Source organism: Schistocerca piceifrons, chromosome 1, assembly GCF_021461385.2.
Source record: "Schistocerca piceifrons isolate TAMUIC-IGC-003096 chromosome 1, iqSchPice1.1, whole genome shotgun sequence".
NCBI classification, from domain to species: domain Eukaryota; kingdom Metazoa; phylum Arthropoda; class Insecta; order Orthoptera; family Acrididae; genus Schistocerca; species Schistocerca piceifrons.
The window spans coordinates 733,703,653-733,725,231 of record NC_060138.1 but is presented as its reverse complement, the minus strand read 5'-3'; positions in this window follow the sequence as shown (position 1 = coordinate 733,725,231).

Sequence of the window (21,579 nt, the reverse complement as noted above, 5' to 3'; positions counted from 1 at the left end):
CGCCACACAGCCCCTGCTACCTATGTAACCGCCTCCTGCGTATTTGCTATTACTAACGTTTTACATTGGCAGATTCTTTTCCTTTTGCGTTTTCATGAGATATTGAGAGGCACGCACAAAAACTAGATATATTTTCTAGAATTTTCTTTGTAACGAACACTTCTCACTTCACCAGAACACGGTGTAAACTCTGTTGTTGTGTGTCGTGTGCCAAGGCAAATTTGAATATTGCTTATTTTCTCTCTCTATCTCTTTCACCCCTCCCCCTCCTGTCCCCCCCCCCCCCCTCTATCTCTCTCTTTGAGTGTGTGTGTGTGTATGTTTACTTTTCTCTGACGTTCCCCTACTGTGCTAAATATTGTGCATTTGCATAGTGTGGTGTATTAATTTATAACGTGTTTTCCTTCTGCTGATGCCTTCTGTTTGAGAAAGTTTTCCTCTGTGGTTGTTTCTGGTACAGGCTGCGGCTGGATTTTAGCATTTCTAAATCTGTTTCTATTGTAGTTGAGTGATGGTTGTGCGCCATTAGGTGTTCAGCAAATGTGAGAGCTGTTACTATTTAGAGCTCTGAGGTCTTCTGAATATCTTGTTCTAAAGTTCCTGTACATTTGTGCTATGTGTACTGATTGGCAAACTTTGCATGTGAGTACGTATATGCCTGACCTACTGAATTTATCTACTGTTGTTTCCTTTGTCTTGAGATTTTTTCTGTGTTGTACTGTCTGTGCTGTTTCGTATTCGAACTCACTGTCATTTGTAATATGTCGTATATTCTGTGAGCAATTTTAATATTATAGGTGAGTATGTGCGATCTAGTTTTATGTGTGTGTTGTTGCTCTGTTGTGTCCTGCGTGTGTTCTCTCTCTCTGTTGTTGTGCTCTTCTGTGTTGTGTAACATCTTGTGTGTTTGTGACCTGTTAGTTCCTTTTACGTTTAAATATCTGTTGGTTTAGTTTCTCTATCTTATGGGTATTAAAAGCATTTTACACTGCTATTTGTTTCATTGTGTTTAGTTATTGTATGTAGTTGTTTGCTGATGGGTATTCTGTTTAGTCTATGGCTCATGAATCTGCTGACCACCTAATAGCCGACAACGACCACCCACCTACAATAGAAATAGGTTTAAAAATACTAAAATACAGCCACAGCCAATACCATAAGCTAACAACAGAGGAGAACTCCCACGTTCAGAAGGCAACAGTAAAAGGGAAACAAATTATTAATGAACACACCAAACTAGGCAAAGGAAGACTATTTAACAAATTAAAGGAACTTCAGTGAAAAGAAAACACAAGCAGCTAACAACCACATACATAAACATACACACAAACACACAGAAAGAGAGAGAGAAACAGAATTTTACAAGATATGTCTAGTGTTCTAGCGTGACTCTGAAAAACTCGTGAAAACGCAAAAGGAAAAGGAACTGCTAAAGCAAAGGGTGAGTAATAACAAATATATTCGCGAAATATCCGTACAAACAAAATTACGTTTAAACATAAAGTGATCTACATCCACACCGTACTATGCAAGCCTCCTAACGATGTGTAACGGAGGGTACTTCTGGTACCACTAACTGATTCCTCTTTCCTGCTCCACTTGCGAATGGTGCGTGGGAATCATGATTGTCGGTAAGTCTCTGTATTAGCTCTAATTTCTCGAATTTTCCCGTCGTGGCGTGTATGTATGTGGGAGAAAGCAGTAAGTTTCCAACTTTTCCCGGGAGAGAGCTCTCTAGAAATTTGAATAATAAGCCTGTCCAAGATGCACAACTCTCTCTTGTAACCTATGTCACTGGAGTTTGTTGAGTATCTCTCTGATGCTCTGGCGTGGACTAAACGATTCCTTGACGAATTTCACTCTGTACATTGGGTATTCTCTATGTCTTCTATCAGTGCTACCTAATAAGGCTCCCAAATTGACTAACGGTACTCAAGAATCGGTCGAACAAGAGCTTTGTAAGCATTTTTCTTCGTGAAAGTGTTACATTTTCCTAAAATTCTTTCTACGAATCTCAGTCTGACATCGACGTTTTTTACTATTTGTTTTATGTGGTCTTTCCACTTAATATCGCTCTGGATAGTTTCATACCAAGATATTTTACAGCAGATACAGTTTCCAGCATTTTGTCACCAGTAGTGTAGTTCTACAGAAGCAAATTCCTTTTCCTAAAAAATGGTTCAAATGGCTCTGAGCACTATGGGACTTAACATCTATGGTCATCAGTCCCCTAGAACTTAGAACTACTTAAACCTAACTAACCTAAGGACATCACACAACACCCAGTCATCACGAGGCAGAGAAAATCCCTGACCCCGCCCGGAATCGAACCCGGGAACCCGGCCGCGGGAAGCGAGCACGCTACCGCACGACCACGAGTTCCTTTTCCTATGTACGCTCAATATGCTAGGTTTTTTTACGCTCAGGGTCTATTTATAAGGCCTGTACCATACATTTTTTCTCTGCAGGTCATTCTGCAGACCAGTATTGTCTACTGGCATTGCTACTTTCTTACAGAAAATCGCACTGAGCCGTGTGGCGAGGTCGATACCCGCGCTCGGCATACTTGAGCACCGTCTTTGGTTATCTGGGCAGCAGGAACGATGGATATAACAGCTGGGCCGAGGGTTAGGGAGGGCCTTGTAGAGGACGGGGCACGACGCGGAAAATACTTGTCTCACTAGCTTCCCCGGTGAGCGCATGTCAATCTACGTCTACACCTACATCATACTCCGCAAGCCACCTAATGGTGTGTGGTGGTGGTAGTGGTGGCAAGTTTCTATGGGACCGAACTGCTGAGGTCATCGATCCCTAGGCTTACACACTACTTAATCTAACTTACACTAACTTACGCTAAGGATAAAACACACACACACACACACACACACACACACACACACACACATGTCTCAGGGAGGACTCGAACCTCCAACGGGGGGAGCCACCAGAACCGTGGCAAGTCGCTTGAGACAGCGCGGCTGGTGTGAGACGGAGGGTACTTTCGGTTCCACTATCTGATCTCCCCAACCCTGTTCTACTCGCGAATAGTGCGTGGGAAGAATGATTGTCGGTAAGCTTCTGTTTTGTTTGTAATTTCTTAAATTTTCTCCTCGTGCTCAATACGCGAGATGTATGTGGGACGAGGGGGGCGGGGGGGGGGGGGCGGGGGCGGGAGGGGAAGTAATATGTTGTCCGACTCCTCCTGAAAAGTGCTGTCACGAAATTTCAGTAGTAAATCTCTCCGTGATGCATAACGCCTCTCTTGTAACGTCTGCCAGTGGAGTTTGCTTAGCATATCCGTAACGCTCTCTCGCCAGCTAAACGATCCCGTGACGAAACGTGCCGCTTTTCGTTGGATCTTCTCTATCTCCTCTATCAGTCCTACCAGATAGGGATCCCAGACAGATTAACAATACTGAAGAATCGGGCGAACAAGCGCCTTATAAAGAACTTCTTTCGTGGATGATTACATTTCCTTAAGATTCTTCCAATGAATTTGAGACTGGTGTCTGCTTTTCCCACTATGTGTTTTATGTGGTCATTCCACTTAAAGTCGTTCTGGGTAGTTACGACTGGATGTTTTACGGCAGACGCCTTCTCTAGCTGTTTGTCATCAATAGTGTAGCTTTACGGTAGTGGATTTCTTTTCCTATGTATACAAAATACGTTACGTTTTATGTGCCAGATCCTGCACGAATCATTAGTTGTCTGCAGGTCGATCTGCAAATTCTGACTATCTTCTCGCGTTGCTACTTTGGTATAGACAACTGCATCATCTCCAGCAGAGGGTCCCGTGCGTTCATGCTGACAGTATTGAGGGCGGTGGCAGTTATTGCGGCGTGCCAGTCGTTACTTGTGTGTTCCGGTTGGGCCGTTTGATGAGTAGTTTGGATATTAACCTGGCTTGATTGCCATGCTAAGTCGAAGACAGAGCTTTGGATTTGCCACTACATGTTTTAATGGTGAGCCACATTTCTGTGACACTCGTTGCGGCAGGTGGTTCTTATTTGTGTTGCACTGCTTGGTGCTCGACTCTCTACCGTCCATTTTGCAGTCCTGTTTGGGTAATGTCTGTTTCTGAGCTTTCGTCACGATTGGTCAGCCATCTCTCTGTTACGGCTAATTTCTCTTCAACTGAAACGCAAATACCGCAGGGAGAGTCTTTTTGGTATCATTGATGTTTAATTTCTTTTAAAGGGTCTTACAATCTGTGCGTGTTGTACAGGGTGTCCGAAAAGACTTTCCCTGATTACATAAATGGATAACTCAGGCTAGAAGTAAGATACAAATGAAACGTGTGTCGAATTGTTTACAATTATCGAAGTTCTTTTCTCTTTTAGGTTCGCAGTACGTAAGTAGTGGATGAGGCGCAGTGCCCAAGAAGCCATGTTAACCAATCAGGAGAAGGCACAGTGTGTCCTGTGGTACCACCAACCACAGTGCAGAGACACTTCCAGGCAACATTTGGAAGGAATCCACCTGATGTCAAGAGTATTAAAGCCTGGTATGAGAAGTTCAAGAACACAGGATCGGTTGCTGACCTTCCGAGGTCTGATCGACCAAGAACCTCAGCAGACAGGGAGGAAGCTGCAAGGCAGTCTTTTCTGCGAAGTCCGAAGAAGTCGATGCGCAGGGCCTCACGTGAATTACAGATGCCAAAAAGCTCTCTCCATGACATTTTACACAAACGTTTATTGTTTCGTGCATACAAAGTGCAAATCGTTCAGGCCTTGCTGCCCAATGACAGTACACGTCGATATGACTTTGCGGTCGAAATGTTATAACGTATTGAGGACGATGATGGTTATCTCACACGAACTGCCTTTTCCGACGAAGCAACCCTTTTGGTCAGTGGAGTAGTGAATCGCCATAATGTGCACATTTGGGGTTCACAACCCCCTGGCGAGGTCATGGAGTGCACCAGAGGCAGTCCAAAGGTAAATGTTTGGTGCGCGCCATTGCACGATCGAATTATCGGGCCATTCTTCTTCACTGATGCTACCATCACATCTGCAGTGTATCTGGACATGTTGCAACTGTATGCTGTTCCTCGGCTGCTTCAGTATCACCCCGATGTCTTGTTTCAGCAAGACGGTGCATCGCCTCATTGGGGTTTGGACGTCCGTGGCTATCTCGATATGACCCTTCCTGGGCGATGGATTGGTCGTGATGGGCCAACGGTTTGGCCTCCACGCTCTCCTGACATAACCCCATTAGACTTCTTGTTATGGGGTTATGTCAAGGACGAGATCTACCGAACACGTGTACCAGATATTGAAACCCTGCGGCAACGGATAAACACAGTCGTTGAATCGATCCCTCCAGTGATGTTGGCTTATGCGTGAACGGAAATTGAATATCGCCTAGATGTGCTACGTGCTACCAAGGGTGCTCATGTGGAAGTTTACTGATGAGTGAAAAAAAACTTTGATAGTTTGTAAACAATTAGACACCAGTTTCATATTTGTATCTCACTTCTAGCCTGAGTTATCAATTTATATAATCAGGGAAAAACTTTTCGGACACCCTGTATTATACTCTAACTGTTCCGCTTTCGTTTATCAAGGAGAGATCTCTCCTTAGTGGTAGTAACAGCTGTTGTGCAGAAGCATTAGTAATTTGCGTGGAGCGATTTAGGGAAACCACTGGAAACCTAAATCTGGATAGCTAGATGCGGGTTTGAACCATCGTCCTCCCGAATGCGAATCCAGCGCGCAGATCACTGCGTCGCCTCGCTCGTTCTGTTTTGATGCTGTCTTATGAGGTGGGCCAATGAAATGTTGTTTTACCCGGTTTTATCTAAGAGAGGTTTTATGTATTTTGTAGTCGAAGTAGTGGTAACTTCACGCCTTGTCGCTTAGGATCGGGTGCCTGAGGTCTACCTCAGAATGTAATGTGTCATCTGTAGCCTTGCACCCTAGACCGATTTCTCATAATTTACTGAGTGTGGTCTAAGGAACATCTTTGGGTAAATCGTTTTGCCTGAAAGTTTTGAAGCATAAACAGTATATGTATTGCAGTGGTATATTATTATTGCACTGTTTTAATAAGAAAAGACTTTATGCTTGGAGCTAGTAAACTGTTTTTGTAGTCCTTTCGGAAGATAATACGGAAGATGGATTCTCAATGCAGATGAAATTCATCTAATGTTGCTCTGTTCTAATTAAAAAAATTAATTTTTGCAGCTAGTAAATTTCTCACTTTGAAAAAGAAAGAACTTGTAAATATTTGTAATATATTGAGAAACTGTATTGAGTAATAATTTTTATCAAGATGTTACTAAAAAAACGAGTTTCAGCAGTGTTTGCCGGCCGCAGTGGCCATGCGGTTCTAGGCGCTTCAGTCTGGAACCGCGCGACCGCTACGGTCACAGGTTCGAATCCTGCCTCGGGCATGGATGTGTGTGATGTCCTTAGGTTAGCTAGATTTAAGTAGTTCTAAGTTCTAGGGGACTGATGACCTCAGAAATTGAGTCCCATAGTGCTCAGAGCCATTTTTTTTCAACAGTGTTTACATTGTTACCCAGTTCTTCCACCAGGACCTGTTGATTGTGATTTAAGTACATTGCAAGTGGTAGCGGTTCCATGGCACTAAAATTACCTTTTCATGTGTTGGTTTTGTTCTGTTAACAGCGACGTGTTAAGTTCTGCCTGCAAGGAAGTCTTGAATAAAGCCGCATTTCGGTAAACTCGTGTCTTTTTCATTAAACAGTAGTGTAGTAGGGTTGACAAAATGCTTTCCTGCAGTCAAGGAACACGGCATCAACCTGAGTGCTTTTGTCTACGGCACTGTGACGCTCATGGGGGTACAGAGAGAGCTGAGTTTCGCAAGATCTCCGTTTGCGGAATTTGCGGAATCCATGTTGATTTTTATCACAGTTCTACAGCATGAAATCCATAATTCTACCACAGATTGCCGGCAGCGATACACTCCTGTAATTATGTTCATCGTCCTACGGCCCTTCTTGAAAACGAGAATGAACTGTGCATTTTCGAGCCACTAGGTACTTTTCGTTGCTCCAGTGATCTGCGATAGACTGCTGCTAGAAGGGGATCAAGTTCTCTTATAGATGTATCATCTTATTCTTATGCTGTTCACTGTTAAGTGAGTGTAGTTGCTTTCCTAATCGGCGACTCAAATCCGTGACTCAAATCTACTATTTCGACGTTTCTACGATCACTGAATGAGGGGACCGATGTAAGATCTTTCGCGGTGAAACTGTTTTGGAAGACTGAATTCAGTATTTCGGACTTCTCACCGTTGTCTTCCGTTTCGGTGCCGGTATTGTCACTGAGTGAATGAACAGAGGACTTCTAGCCGCTTAGTGATTTTACGTAAGACCAAAACCTCTTGGGATTTTTGATCAGGTCAGTAGACATAATTTTACTTTCAGAGTCATTGAACGGTTCTCTCATTGCTCTCTTTACGCTCATTTTCACATCGTTCAGCATTTGTTTTCCAGTTTATGACAAGGCCCTCTTCGTCTACGTTGCAGTTGTCTAATACGGCTATTAAACAACGAGTGGTCTTTCTCATGCCCAACATCTTGCTCGGAACATGCTTGTCTAAGGCATATTGAACGATGCATTTGTTTTTTTTTCCCATTTGTGCTCCTAATCTTCGTCTACAACACTGAATGTTTGATGGTGGCTATTCAGATACTTTTCAGTTAATATCCTGTCACTTTTGACAAGCCATCATTGTAAAACCCGTAGTCATAGCTGCTATACATAAACTGACTGGATAAATTCAGATCTTTTTGTTGCTACGAGGTCGAAAACTTTACCTTCACGAGTTGGTTCTCTACTTGTCAGTTCGAAGTAATTTTACGACAGAAAATTCAGAATAATGTCACACGAATTCCTGTCTGTGTCACCAGATTCTATGGCATGACTCTCTCAATTTATAACTGACAAATTAAAGTGTCCCCTATTATGATGGCATGGTCAGGAAAACTACTAACGATGTTCTTAAAATCTCTCGGAAGCGCTCTTCCACTTCAGCAACTCAGGAGGTCTATAAAAGCATCGGATTACCATTATCGACCGACCTTTGATGCTTAAATTCACGAAGGTTAATTCACATTCGGGATCCGTGATAACCTCGCTAGATATTACAGAGTCCTTTGCTGCAATACGTGAGCCACTGCTATTGGCGATTAAATTTCCTTGCGGTACATATTCCATTTCGAACGTAGGATTTCGCTGCTATCCACTACCGGTCTCAACCAACTTCCTGTTCCTGATACTATCTGGATATTATAATCTTGAATAAGCGATACTAATTCCGGGATGTCTCCTTGGATGCTCCTGCAGTTTGTTAATATTAGATTAACCTTTGCAATATTCGATCTGCGAGGACGAGCATTTTCTGAGAACCTCAATTTTGAAAGACAGTTTGTCTCTGATCCTAGGGGGGAGGGGGGGGGGGTCTCTAACCCAAGAAACCGCCATGTGAATCTCACGCGTACTCTGTTACACTAATAGACACTTAATGCATGTAATGTACCTATTACGGGCAAACATACAGTTCTCTATCCGAGTGGAGGACGAGAAATTCGCATCTGATTCCGTTGCAGAGTCGTCTGAACTTCCACTCTACTCCAAATCAGAGGACCGAGATGAGTCCTAGGTATGATGCTACAAATAGTCAGGTTAGTCTGCACTCTGCATGTGATCTAGTCGCCTTCACCAAATCATCCACCCACCGAAAGGAACTAAGGACGGCCTGAGAATCCAAATGGCAGGTGTCATCCGTTCCGACATATGCCATTATTTGCAGCCGGTTGCACCCAGCGCGATCGACAGCCGCTGGCAGAGCCTATTTCACTGGCATTCTGTTCCGCTCTGCCTCCTATTTGGCTGAGGGGCTGCGTCACCCGCCTAACGTTAGAGCTCCCTGCTACTAGCATACCCGCCCTCTGCACTTGTCCGGATTGTACAGGAAAATCGTTCGCTGGCCCAACAGGAGAGGAATTCAGTGCTGGCTCAGAAGTATTATGAAGACCTCGTATCTGTTGCTAAGAAGCAAGGAGCTAATCGTGCGGCCCGTTCCCACTTTCGCTTTCCTCCCAGTGATATCCCGGTCACCAGGGTATTTCCGATGGTACTATGGGTGTAAAAGAATCGACACCAGCACCCTGACGCCACCGCAGCTTTAAGATCCAGCCAGAAGTCTTTCGAGCGTGGTCAAGAAGCCTCCACCTGTTTGTGGACAGTGGTCAATTCTTATGTCCGCTTAGTACAAGCACAGGCTGAGTTCAGCAAAATCGAATAAGAACTCAAAAATAAAAATAAACCATTGAAGAGTAACAGAGGAAGTAGAAAGAAACCCCCGCAAAAAGCTTCACCCGACTGTCGGGCCACTGACGTTGGAATGTACACAAAATGTAAACGAGAGAATGAACAAAAACTAAAATGTGCTGTGCAGAACTCTCACTGCACCCTGAGATCACAAGATCCGCTAGCTGTTAGAACAGAAACAAATTTCTCACCTGAAAACGAGTGTGTCAACATTTACTTTTTATTAGAAACACTGCGTTAGAACCGGCTCTTTCAGTTACCTGTTCGTATGATCACTCCTTGCTCGTTTATGTTAATAGTTCAATCTTTCTCAAGATCTGAAAGATGGCAATAAGCTGCTCGTGAACGTCTTCTGGGCAGCTTTTTCGGAGAATAAATATTTATTGTCTTCATTGTTCCCAGGGCTGTATTATTAAGCTGTATCGATTTCGAAGCTCTAAAGGCATACTTGGTGACCGTCAATGTACTGCGTTTGCATAATGTGTAGATGGCCACCATGCGCACTGATGATGAAGTTAGTGAGCTTCAAAATCGATGCTTGAATTGGATATCACATTGAAGTGAATAAACAGTTAATTATTACATAGTAATTAATATGTATATTAGCTGCTGTACCCAATCTGCTTCGCTACAGTCGCAGGTTCGAATCCGCCTCGGGCATGGATGTGTGTGATGTCCTTAGGTTAGTTAGGTTTAAGTAGTTCTAAGTTCTAGGGGACTGATGACCGCAGATGTTAAGTCCCATAGTGCTCAGAGCCATTTGAACCATTTGAACCAATCTGTTTCAGCCAAATTGAAGTTTTAAAACACGCTTGACGTGTTGTGTTCCGATCTTCATCTTGTAGAGGGATCAGAATGGTCTCATGCTAGTCCCCAAGATAACGCAGGATGGTTACCAAGGCAGCAAGTTTCTAGAACCAGCTGATCGGATGTGGTGGCATTAATAATTGGCAACCAATGCTGTACAATCGCAATAAAGTCTTGAGATGTTCAATTGACTATTTCATTAGAACATGTTACGCATTTCGGGCTTACACCCATCTTCAGACATCACGAACTTCAACTCCTTCCTAACCAACGAGGCGTTTAGCCTTCATAACTCAAAGAAAGAATCGAAAAACATATGATTGTGACACAAGCAGTCTTGAAGCAGAGCGTGTGGAATTGTAGAGCCAGTGAGAATTAGCAAGTTTCCTGGCGAGAGTTCCTACAGCAGTTAATGGTGATGTCTTGCTGTCGTTATCGTCTAGTGGCGCGTTCTGGCCCTGGATGGCGATGCTTGGTTAGCTCGGCAAGCAGTAGCAGGCGTCCAGTGCACAGAAGCACCAGACCCGACAGCCACGCTGTGGTGCAGAAAGCTGGTCAGTCAGCTCCTCAGAGCGCTCATAAAACTGCATCAGGCTGGAGAGGCGACATGCGCAATTGGCAGCAAAGTCCGAAATAAGCCGGCCATGCCGTTTGTCGCAAATGTGCGACGAGAGGCTGTTGTGGGCGCAGTGCAGGAGGCACCCTAGAAAAGTTGAGAACAGCGGACCGCCTGGTAGGTGCACTGACGTCGTCTGAATTCAGCCATCAAAAAAATGTTCAAATGTGTGTGAATTCCTAAGGGACCAAACTGCTGAGATCGTCGGTCCCTAGACTTACACACTACCTAAACTATCTTACGCTAAGAACAACACACACACCCATGTCCGAGGGAAGACTCAGGCTGCAGGCCCTCCCGGCGGGAGGGGCAGCGTAATCCGTGATCAGCCATCAGATGACTACCAACTGTAAGGCACCAGTTCATCACCCTGCAGTATCAAGACTGGGTGCAGCCCATAATCCCACAGGGAGGATGACATTAGAATGACGACTGCCGTGGAGTATCTCTCAGAGTTGGCTACGGTGATGACGAATACGACATAGCTGGAGTACACAGTGTTTACGGTCGCTCGGCCCACTCTGTTCTGACACGATATAATGTTTGGCCGCTTACACCCCGTAAGCGACGCAGTGCCAGACTCGGACGTGGTGTGATCCGAGTCAGCACTGCGACGGCCTGGCCCTCGTACTATGCTGCTACGACAACAGCAGCAGGCAGCGGGTCTACTCGTGCGGCAAAAAGATTCTCTTTACTGCCATGGTAGAGAGTTTCGGAATGTCAGCACGCCCGTTTCAGATTCGGGTCGAGAAATGTGGTGACAGCTCCCTCCCTACTTGCCGCAGTTTAGGGCTGCCAATTTGTAAAGTAGTGACGCGACAACTTGAAAGCTTCCAGCATCCACAAAGACACAACCAATAACCTATATTCACTTACATCATTCTTCACCAGGAGCAATGGTTTTCCGGTGTACTTACACTACTGGCCATTAAAATTGCTACACCACGAAGATGACGTGATACAGACCCGAAATTTAACCGACAGGAAGAAGATTCTGTGATATGCAAATGATTAGCTTTTCAGAGCATTCACACGAGGTTGGCGCCGGTGGCGACACCTACAACGTGCTGACATGAGGAAAGTTTCCAACCGATTTCTCATACACAAACAGCAGTTCATCGGTGTTGCCTGGTGAAACGTTGTTGTGATTCCTCGTGTAAGGACGAGAAATGCGTACCATCAAGTTTCCGTCTTTGATAAAGGTCGGATTGTAGCCTATCGCGAATGCGGTTTATCGTATGGCGACGTTGCTGCTCGCGTTGGTCGAGATCCAAAGAGCAGAATATGGAATCGGTGGGTTCAGGAGGGTAATACGGAACACCGTACTGGATCCCAACGGCCTCGTGTCACTAGGAGTCGAGATTAAATGCATCTTATCCGCATGGCTGTAACGGATCGTGCAGCCACGTCTCGATCCCTGAGTCAACAGATGGGGTCGTTTGCAAGACAACAACCATCTGCACGAACAGTTCGACGACGTTTGCAGCAGCAGGGACTATCAGCTCGGAGACCATGGCTGCATTTACCCTTGACGCTGCATCACAGACAGGAGCGCCTGCGATGGTGTATTCAACGACGAACCTGGGTGCACGAATGGCTAAACGTAATATTTTCGGATGAATCCAGGTTCTGTTTACAGGATCATGATGGTCGCATCCGTGTTTGGCAACATCGCGGTGAACGCACATTGGAAGCGTGTATTCGTCATCGCCATACTGGCGTATCACGCTGCGTGATGGTATGGGGTGCCATTGGTTACACGTCTCGGTCACCTCTTGTTCGCGTTGACGGCACTTTGAACAGTGGACGTTACATTTCAGATGTGTTACGACCCGTGGCTCTACCCTTCATTCGATCTCTGTAAAACCCTACATTTCAGCAGGATAATGCACGAACGCATGTTGCAGGTCCTGTACGGGCCTTCCTGGATACAGAAAATGTTCGACTGCTGCCCTGACCAGCACATTCTCGACATCTCTCACCAATTGAAAACGTCTGGTCAATGGTGGCCGAGCAACTGGCTCGTCACAATATTCCAGTCACTACTCTTGATGAACTGTGGTATCGTGTTGAAGCTGCATGGGCATCTGTACCTGTACACGCCATCCAAGCTCTGTTTGACTCAATGTCCAGGCGTATCAAGGCCGTTATTACGGCCAGAGGTGGTTGTTCTGGGTACTGATTTCTCAGGATCTATGCACCCAAATAGCATGAAAATGTAATCACATGTCAGTTCAAAAATGGTCCAAATGGCTCTGAGCACTATGGGACTTAACTTCTGTGGTCATCAGTCCCCTAGAACTTAGAACTACTTAAACCTAACTAACCTAAGGACATCACACACATCCATGCCCGAGGCAGGATTCGAACCTGCGACCGTAGCAGTCCCGCGGTTCCGGACTGTGCGCCTAGAACCACTAGACCACCGCGGCCGGCACATGTCAGTCCCAGTATAATATATTTGTCAATGAATACCCGTTTATCATCTGCATTCCTACTTGGTGTAGCAATTTTAATGGCCAGTAGTGTAATATTTGGCCGCTTATACCCTGGAAGCGACGCAGTGCCAGACTCGGACGTGGTATAATCCGAGTCACCACTTTGACGGTCTGGCCCTCGTACTATGCTGCTACGACAACAGCAGCAGGCGGCGGGTCTACTCGCGTGACAATCAGATTCTCTTTACTGCCAGGGTGGAGAGGTTCGGAATGTCAGCTCGCCCCTTTCTGAGTCTGGTCGAGAAATCCGGTGACAGCTCCCTCTTCACTTGCCGCAGTTTACGGGCACCAATTTGTAAAGTAGTGACTTGAAAACTTCCAGCATCGACAAAGACACAACCAATAACCTATATTCACTTCCATCATTCTTCACCAGGGAGAATAGCTTTCTGGTGTACTGACATTGCTGTAAATAATTTTAATTAACTTATCCTACAGGAATAAAAATACTGGAATGTCCGTTTGGTAGCGTTCAGGTCAGTTGTTCGTGATGTAGCACATTCCATTTCCGCAGGCAACAATGGAATTTTTTTAACGACAAAGCACTCTTGGCAAGCAATCAGTCAACGTTTTATTAGTTGAGGAAAGGCACAGTAAGTCGTTCGCGTCTCGTCCTCTCCGATTAGTACCCTCCAAGTGCTGAGGAGCCGGTGGGTTGTAGTGAAGTGTGGGAGAGGAGCGCCGGTATTTAGAGAAACGCGTTATCGACTCCCGGAAAGAACGCAATAAATGCCCGCCATTGAGCGCCGCGCCGGCTGGCTGGCCTGTACTCAATTACTCGGCGAGGCTGGTGCTCGGTTATCTCCGAAATAAAGGCGGCCTGGAGTGGGAGCGGCGCTCAGGAGCAGAGCAGCGGCAGCAGCTAGCTACGTTTTCCTAAAATTACTCCTGCCTGGATGGCGCTCCCGCTGTATTGATAGGGCTCCCGGAGAGTGGGGGACATTTCCCGGGGCATCTAATGAAACCGAAATGATCGCAGCCGAAGAAACTGGCGCGACGTTGGTATTTCAGGTATCGGCAGTCACATAGAGCGAGTGTATTTTCTTTTAAATTCCAGGGGTAGAGGACCGTGCACCTTGCCACTTATTCAATCGATGTTAAGAAAAAGAAATTGAGAAAAAAAGTTAGCCATTTCACCATCAGACGTAAATTATTGGTAGGTTTCGCAGCAACTACATTCTATCGCCTCGGTCCAAACCAAGGAAAATGGATTCACCGTAACGGCGAACTGAAAGAATGTAACAACACAAAGTGGATGACACACACATAGCTCATTTAGAGATTAACTCTTTGCGCCTGCAAATCTGCTTCATGACCTGGTGGTGGGACAATGATTGTGGGACAGAACTGATTCAGAAGTAAGTTTCCTGTTGCATTAAGCTGATTATTTATTTTGCCCATTCTATCGCTCATTTAAAAGCACATCCAACCCAACATGAGGACTTTCACGCGAAAGTGTATGCAGACCCCTCCCCCCCCCCCCTCCACACACACACACACACACACACACACACACACACACACACACACACACACACTAACGCAGACACGGAAACAAGAGACACGTACACATACACATTCATTGATGAAACATTAAAATTCATTATTTCGTTACATAACCTAATTTCGATATGGTGGCTCAATACCTATTCTGGAGCGTACTAGATTTAATACGATAGGCGTTCAATAAGTAAGGCAAGCATTCCTATTTCTGAAACAGGTTGGTTTTATTGAGGTTTCCAATATACTATGTTATTCTCTATCCTTTTGGCTAGCTAATCCTATTTGCCAACACATTCTCCGTTCAACACAACGGCCTTACATCACCTTTCGAGGGACCGTGTGTCCACGTGGTGCCACTCTAGCGGTTGACGTCGGAGCCAAAGTCTTACAACATCAGTAACCTACCCATCATCCATGTTCTCCTTACTTTGGAGTACAGCTTTCATTGGGCCAAACAGATGGAAATCAGAAGGTTCAGGATCCGGGCTGTACGGTGGATGAGGAAGAACAGTAAAATGAAAAATTGTGAGCTCCTCTGGTGGGTGCGAGCATTGTTGTGAGTCCTTGCGTTAGTAGAACTGTAATAGGGCTCTGACCTCAATTTTGATATAAAATTGATATCAAATTCATATTCAGATTAATTAAATTTATTAATTAGTTGCCGGGTGGGTGGCCGAGCGGTTCTAGGCGCTACAGTCTGGACCGCGTTACCGCTACGGTCGCAGGTTCGAATCCTGCCTCGGGCATGGATGTATGTGATGTCCTTAGGTTAGTTAGGTTTAAATAGCCATTTGAACCATTAATTAGTTATCCCACCCCCACTCTCACCCCCAGATGACGTCATGCTTTTTCCCCAGCCAGCATAAGGGTTCCTCCCCCCTGCCCCTCCCCGCCCTTACCTTCCCCCTCCACCACCTACCCTATTGGCAGGAATATCAAATTTTTGCGGGAATTTCGAATTTCGACGGGAATTTCAAATATGGTGAGAATTTCTTTGTCCCAAGGCTGTGCTTACATGCTTACATCTCACTCCACTCGTCCCAACCCCCCATCCCCCCACCCCCACTTGGCAATTCGTGGGAAATTCAAAATAACTGTGCCCTTTCCAGGACTCGAACTCGAGTCGTTCTGGAAGTAGAGCCAAGGGCCCAAGTGCACCCACCGCCCCTACCCCCTAACACAATTATAGCACTGGTGGCTTTTGAAATTGGCATTAGCCAGTAGTGACACAACATCTGATGACATAGTGCTTATAAGACGGACCCAGCAGCTCTGCAGCCTCAGTTGCAGTCAGTCAGTCAGCACGAATCGCCAGACGCGATCATTCAGCACTTCACAGCCGCGGCAGCTATAGAATAGGAAGAAGCCCCAGAAGTGCTTGCTTAATGTCTGTATGTGTGTGTTTACTGTAGTGTGAGGAAGATGAAGTCTTTGTGCTCCCATTATCGTGTGTAAGAATTTTACTTCTCTACTCGTCAGTGGATACGACGTCCTCCAGCCTGTCCGGGTCTGGAGCGGCGACGTGTCTCAACCCTTCAGGACCCGCAGCAGTGGCAGCATCCTCGGATCCTGTCATGCACCTGATCAGCTTGTTGGAGCAGGACAATGAGCTGTTATTGTCTGTAGAAGATACACAGCCAGCTCCTGACTGGCAGAAGTTCACCAGGGGTCCTAACCAGCTTGACGCAGGTTGTACTGGACCCTATCATAAGCGCCATCGCAGGGTATTCCAGTGATACTGCGTGGACAAAGTGAGGATGTTGTGGATGAGAAGATACCAATTACGCCCAGTGCATCAGCACTGTTCACTTCAGTGTGTAATTTAAGCGCTAGTGGTTCGAAGGTTTATATACTGGAATAGAAGCATCTGCAGATAGACCGGCGTGTTGTGACAGGGATCGAGAAAGATGAACGTGTTAAAGTGCGGTTTACAGAGGCGGAACAGAATGAACTCTGTTGTGCAAAAACTTACATCAAGCAGCAGGTGACTGCTGAGTGTGATCTGACCATCCTTCTCCGGATATTTTCTGTGATGCTCTAATTATATCTACTACAATGGTGTACAATGTCTCTGCACTCAATGTGAAATCGGGTGACACATCCATTTATCTACAGCACTCCACTGTTACAACCTTGTTCGGTCTGCAGATGGTGTTATCCATTGTCCTGGCAGGACTGAACAGATGGCTGCCTTGTGTTAAAGTTGTCCATAGGGACATTTCAGAGTATCTCTCTACAAACAGTGTACATGTAGACAATTTTGAAAAGTGGATCAAAGTGATGACAATAGAAACTAATGTACTGCCAACAAGATTGAGAGAAATACATGCTGAATTTTGTGCTTACAAGAAGGCTTTATTTTCTATATTCTGTACTGGTGTTAAGATAAAGAGAGAACCTGCTGATGTAGCGCATCCCATGTATGTTTAATGAATGAAAGTGTATAAAACCATGTATGTGTTTTATTTATTACCTCTTATTATAAGCAAGTACTAAGGGTATTGCTACCAGTATTTTCACTGCAAACGTGCAACAGCACGAAATTATCTCATTTAACTAAATTCTCTGTAAAAGCCCATTGTACGCCAGTACCTGACGCAGTAATTATCATGGTAGCGTGGGTGAAGCATCAAGACTTCGTTGTATGCTACTGGAGCTGTGACGGCATGCAAGAAACCCGGAAGAAGAGTGGCGTATGGAGTACTCCTGCCTGACAACATACGTGCAATAATTGTGTGACATGCATGAAATTCAGTGAGAGCACCGGAAAAAGTAAAGCCAAACACAGTGGTCATATTTGACGACGTTGCTGTGGAAAGCGACGATCAAATTCGACGATATTTCTGTTTTGGTGGCCATATGGCTGTTGATGTATTTTATCTGAACGAGACATGTTTCAGAATCCAAAACAGCTGGTGAGGCATCATGGTAACCTAATTATAGCATTCAAACAGGACAATCTGAATTTAAAACACATTTACCAGTCTCATGCAAGAACCGATATGTCATTCAGTGATTTTGTAAAGACACGGGCAGATTGCTGGAATCACTCACAGTATGGTTTTCTTGTTGATGAAACAAGAAAACTGAACAATGGCAAACTATAGACCAAACTTCCAAGAGTTACTATGTATGAAGCCACGGAAAGAGATGAGTACATCAGTGTACGCATCACCATGGATAAATTTGCGAGCATGCCGGGAGCTCAGTCTGATAGGATGGGTGTGCATACACAAAACATTCGCTTGCACATGGACACAAAAATTCAAACTCTCTAACGTAAAGTTAGAGGCGTACACAAAGAACTAGAGACGTATTGTCATACCGTTCTGAGAGTGAACAATACACTGAACGCTTGGGTTAATGCAATCTAAAAGAAAGTAAACGACTCAACCGAAGGGGAAGTAGCTATTATTGAGAAGGGATATTGTACGAGCGGGTTAATGCAATTGGAAAGAAAGCAGGCGACTTAACTCAAGGGAAAATAGCTGTAACCAAGAAGGGGGAGAAACATAAGAAAAAGAAGAGCGGATATGTAAAACCTCATGATGCACAGAAGTCCGATTACTACACAACTAGATGTCGATTAAACGCAGAGTCATCAAGGCATGGAAGGCTGTTCGATAGAAGTTACAGTTGCTGAAGTTAGGACATTTAAAGCGGGAGCAGACACTGTGAGAAATCTTTAAACTAGTTACTAAATTTCTCTATGAACTCCCAGCGAAATTCCACAACGATGACGACGATGCTATTACTGATTTCATCAACCGTCACTGCAACGCTAAGATAGACAAGACGTTCGGTGTGGTGAAAAAGCGTGCATATGTGGCACGCTGTCTATGATTTTAAATGAAGAAACAATACAGATCGTTGATAGTTTCTAAGAACACCTAATCTGATGAACCTTAATTCCTTAAGTCCCACAAAAACTGAAAATTATTCGCCTAAAGATCTGGAAATGTATCAAGAAATATTGCGTTTGACTTATGTGCATAAGAACACAAAAAAGAGGAAGCAATGTGAAATACAAATCCATTATAAACCTATACTGGATCTTGAAACAAAATAGCAGCGGTGATGGTACAGGCATTCAGCAATCGACTTCCGCAGTATACAGCGTGAGTCGCCTAACAGTACCACTGCAATCATTCCCAAACCACAACAAACACTGAATAACCAATTCCAGAGACGAAAATGAGGAGAGGGGCTGATGGAATTGGTTCATACAAACCATTGAGAAATGCACGGAAGAAAATTTTCAACAGATACAAACTTTTTTTAAATGTAAATATGTTATTATTTTTAGCACAACTGAAAATAGAAACAAATACTTAATCAATGCCGTTTGTTACATTGTAAAAGTACATCCGGAGTAATTTGTAACGTAAAGTTGACACTTGAAATCTCGGACGTTCAGTCGCGTGTTGTAACAAACAAGATCTGTAGGGGTACGTTTACAAAGACTACGATGTCTACGAGTTTGGCTGTGTCAGTGTGTGCATGTAGCGCTTGCTGAATTAGTCCTTGTACTCAGAATAACTGTAGTACACTGTGTTACCGGACGTCTTTGATAGTGCACTGTACACAAGTAAGAACAGGAGTACGCACAGTAGGAACGTGAGAAGGTCGCAAGTACGACAGTGTGTACAGTGTTGTAAGAACTGTGAAAATGGTTTATTCTTACTCTGAAAAGGCAGAAATTATACTCATCTACGGCGAGTGTAGACAAAATGCAGCTGCAGCCTGCAGGTTGTATGCAGAAAGGTACCCGAATGTAGATAATCCAACGCGCCTCACGGTTGTATGCAACAGGTATGGTCGTAATACGCAAACGGGTCCGTAAATAACCCACCACAGGAGAAGCAGGTGCAGTTGGTATGTTAGCTGCTGTTGCCGTGAACCCACCCATGAGTTCACGTGACATCGCTAGGGGCAGTACGTTGAGTCAAAGTAGTGTAATGCACATATTTCACCCGTATCGTGTGTCGCTGTATCAGCAATTACACGGAGATGACTTTAATAATCGAGTGAATTTCTGTCAGTGGAGATTAACAGAGAATGCCTTATATAGTACGTTGAGATCATTATCTTCCTTTTTATCTATCACTCTCCTGTTTAGGGTTGTCATAGATGCGCTTGTAATTGCTACAAGTAGCTGTGCATGAAAACGGGTGAGACTCTCGATACATGTCGCACCTGGTGGAATATTGAAGCAGAGGTGGAGTCATTATTTCACGTGTTATCGAAACGGCTATGATACCGAAAATGGAACCCTTACCTCCATTTCCTTTTTATTTTGTTTGACCTAAACTAAGAATTTTCAGCTTAGCCTACTGAAAAGTACGAAAATTTACTGAGATGGTATACAGAATATGAACATTTCAAATTGAACAAATTTCCATGCAGAAAGGAACACTGCCTTATCACTTCAAAGATACACTCACAGCTTGCTAAACCTTAAGGAAATAAGACGCCTTACTAATACTAGGGTCGTTCAAAGAGGGCAGAAAGAGGGCCCACACGTATGTATCCATAGTGTTTCACACATTGCGGCTCAGCTTCCTTCGAATTCCCAGGGTCTGGCTGTTCTTTGTTTTTTCGCTTCTGAGATGTCCTTCTTTTGCTGAAGGCGCTGGGCTCACGGCGGCAGCTCGTTTTCAGAGACGGTGGCCGCCAGAGGGCGAGATCGGCAGTACTGCGGACGGAGTGGCTGATGGAAATCAGTTGGGTCGAACAGCACTGGCTGGACGGAAGTGGCGGCGGGAGTTAGCATGTGACCGCCAGAACAGACAGGAGTAGGCCACATTGGTTTTCAGAAAAAGAAGTCACAGGAGTTTGCATTAAGTTGAAGGGGATCATCATCGGCCCTGGACATTTTCCCCAACTTAGTGATCTTTAACTTCGGGTATTCGGTGGAGTGCCCGTAGTACTGTATCCCAGACACGAATTTTGATCCTAGTTACAAATCTCTGATTTGTGGCTTGGTTGAATTCCCGAAAGAATGAGCCTGGATAGTGTCGCCTCGGTGGCATTTGTTTCAAATTTACACACATCAAAAAAAAGTTTTGCAACACCTCGGTTCCGAGAGTTCCAGAACCTGCACAGAAAATTGGAACAGGGATCAACATAATGTTTATGTTGATCCCTGTTCCAATTCCGCCCTTTTTATTTCTTATGAAAACCACACATTGCATGTTGTACCACCATACAGCGAGAACTTCAGAGGTGGTGGTCCAGATTTCTGTACACACCGGTACCTCTAATACCCAGTAGCACGTCCTCTTGCGTTGATGCATGCCTGTATTAGCCATAGCATACTATCCACAAATTCATCATGGCACAGTTGGTCCAGATTGTCCCACTCCTCAATGGTGATTCGGCGTAGATCCCTCAGAGAGGTTGCTGGCTCACGCCGTCCATAAACAGCCCTTTTCAATCTATCCCAGGATAGTTCGACATGGTTCATGTCTGGAGAACATGCTGGCCACTCTAGTCGAGCGATGTCGTTATCCTGAAGGAAGTCATTCACAAGATGTGCATGATGGGAGCGCGAATTGTCGTCCGTGAAGACAAATGCCTCGCCAATATGCTGCCGATATTGTTGCACTATCGGTTGTAGGATGGAATTCACGTATCGTACAGCCGTTTCGGCGCCTTCCATGACCACCAGCGGCGTACGTCGGCCCCACGTAATGCCACCTCGAAACAGCAGGGAACCTCCACCTCGTTGCACTAGCTGGAAAGTGTGTCTAAGGCGTTCAGCCTGACTAGGTTGCCTCCAAACACGTCTCCGACGATTGTCTGGTTGAAGGCATATGCAACATGCAGTGAAAACAACGTGATGCCAGTCCTG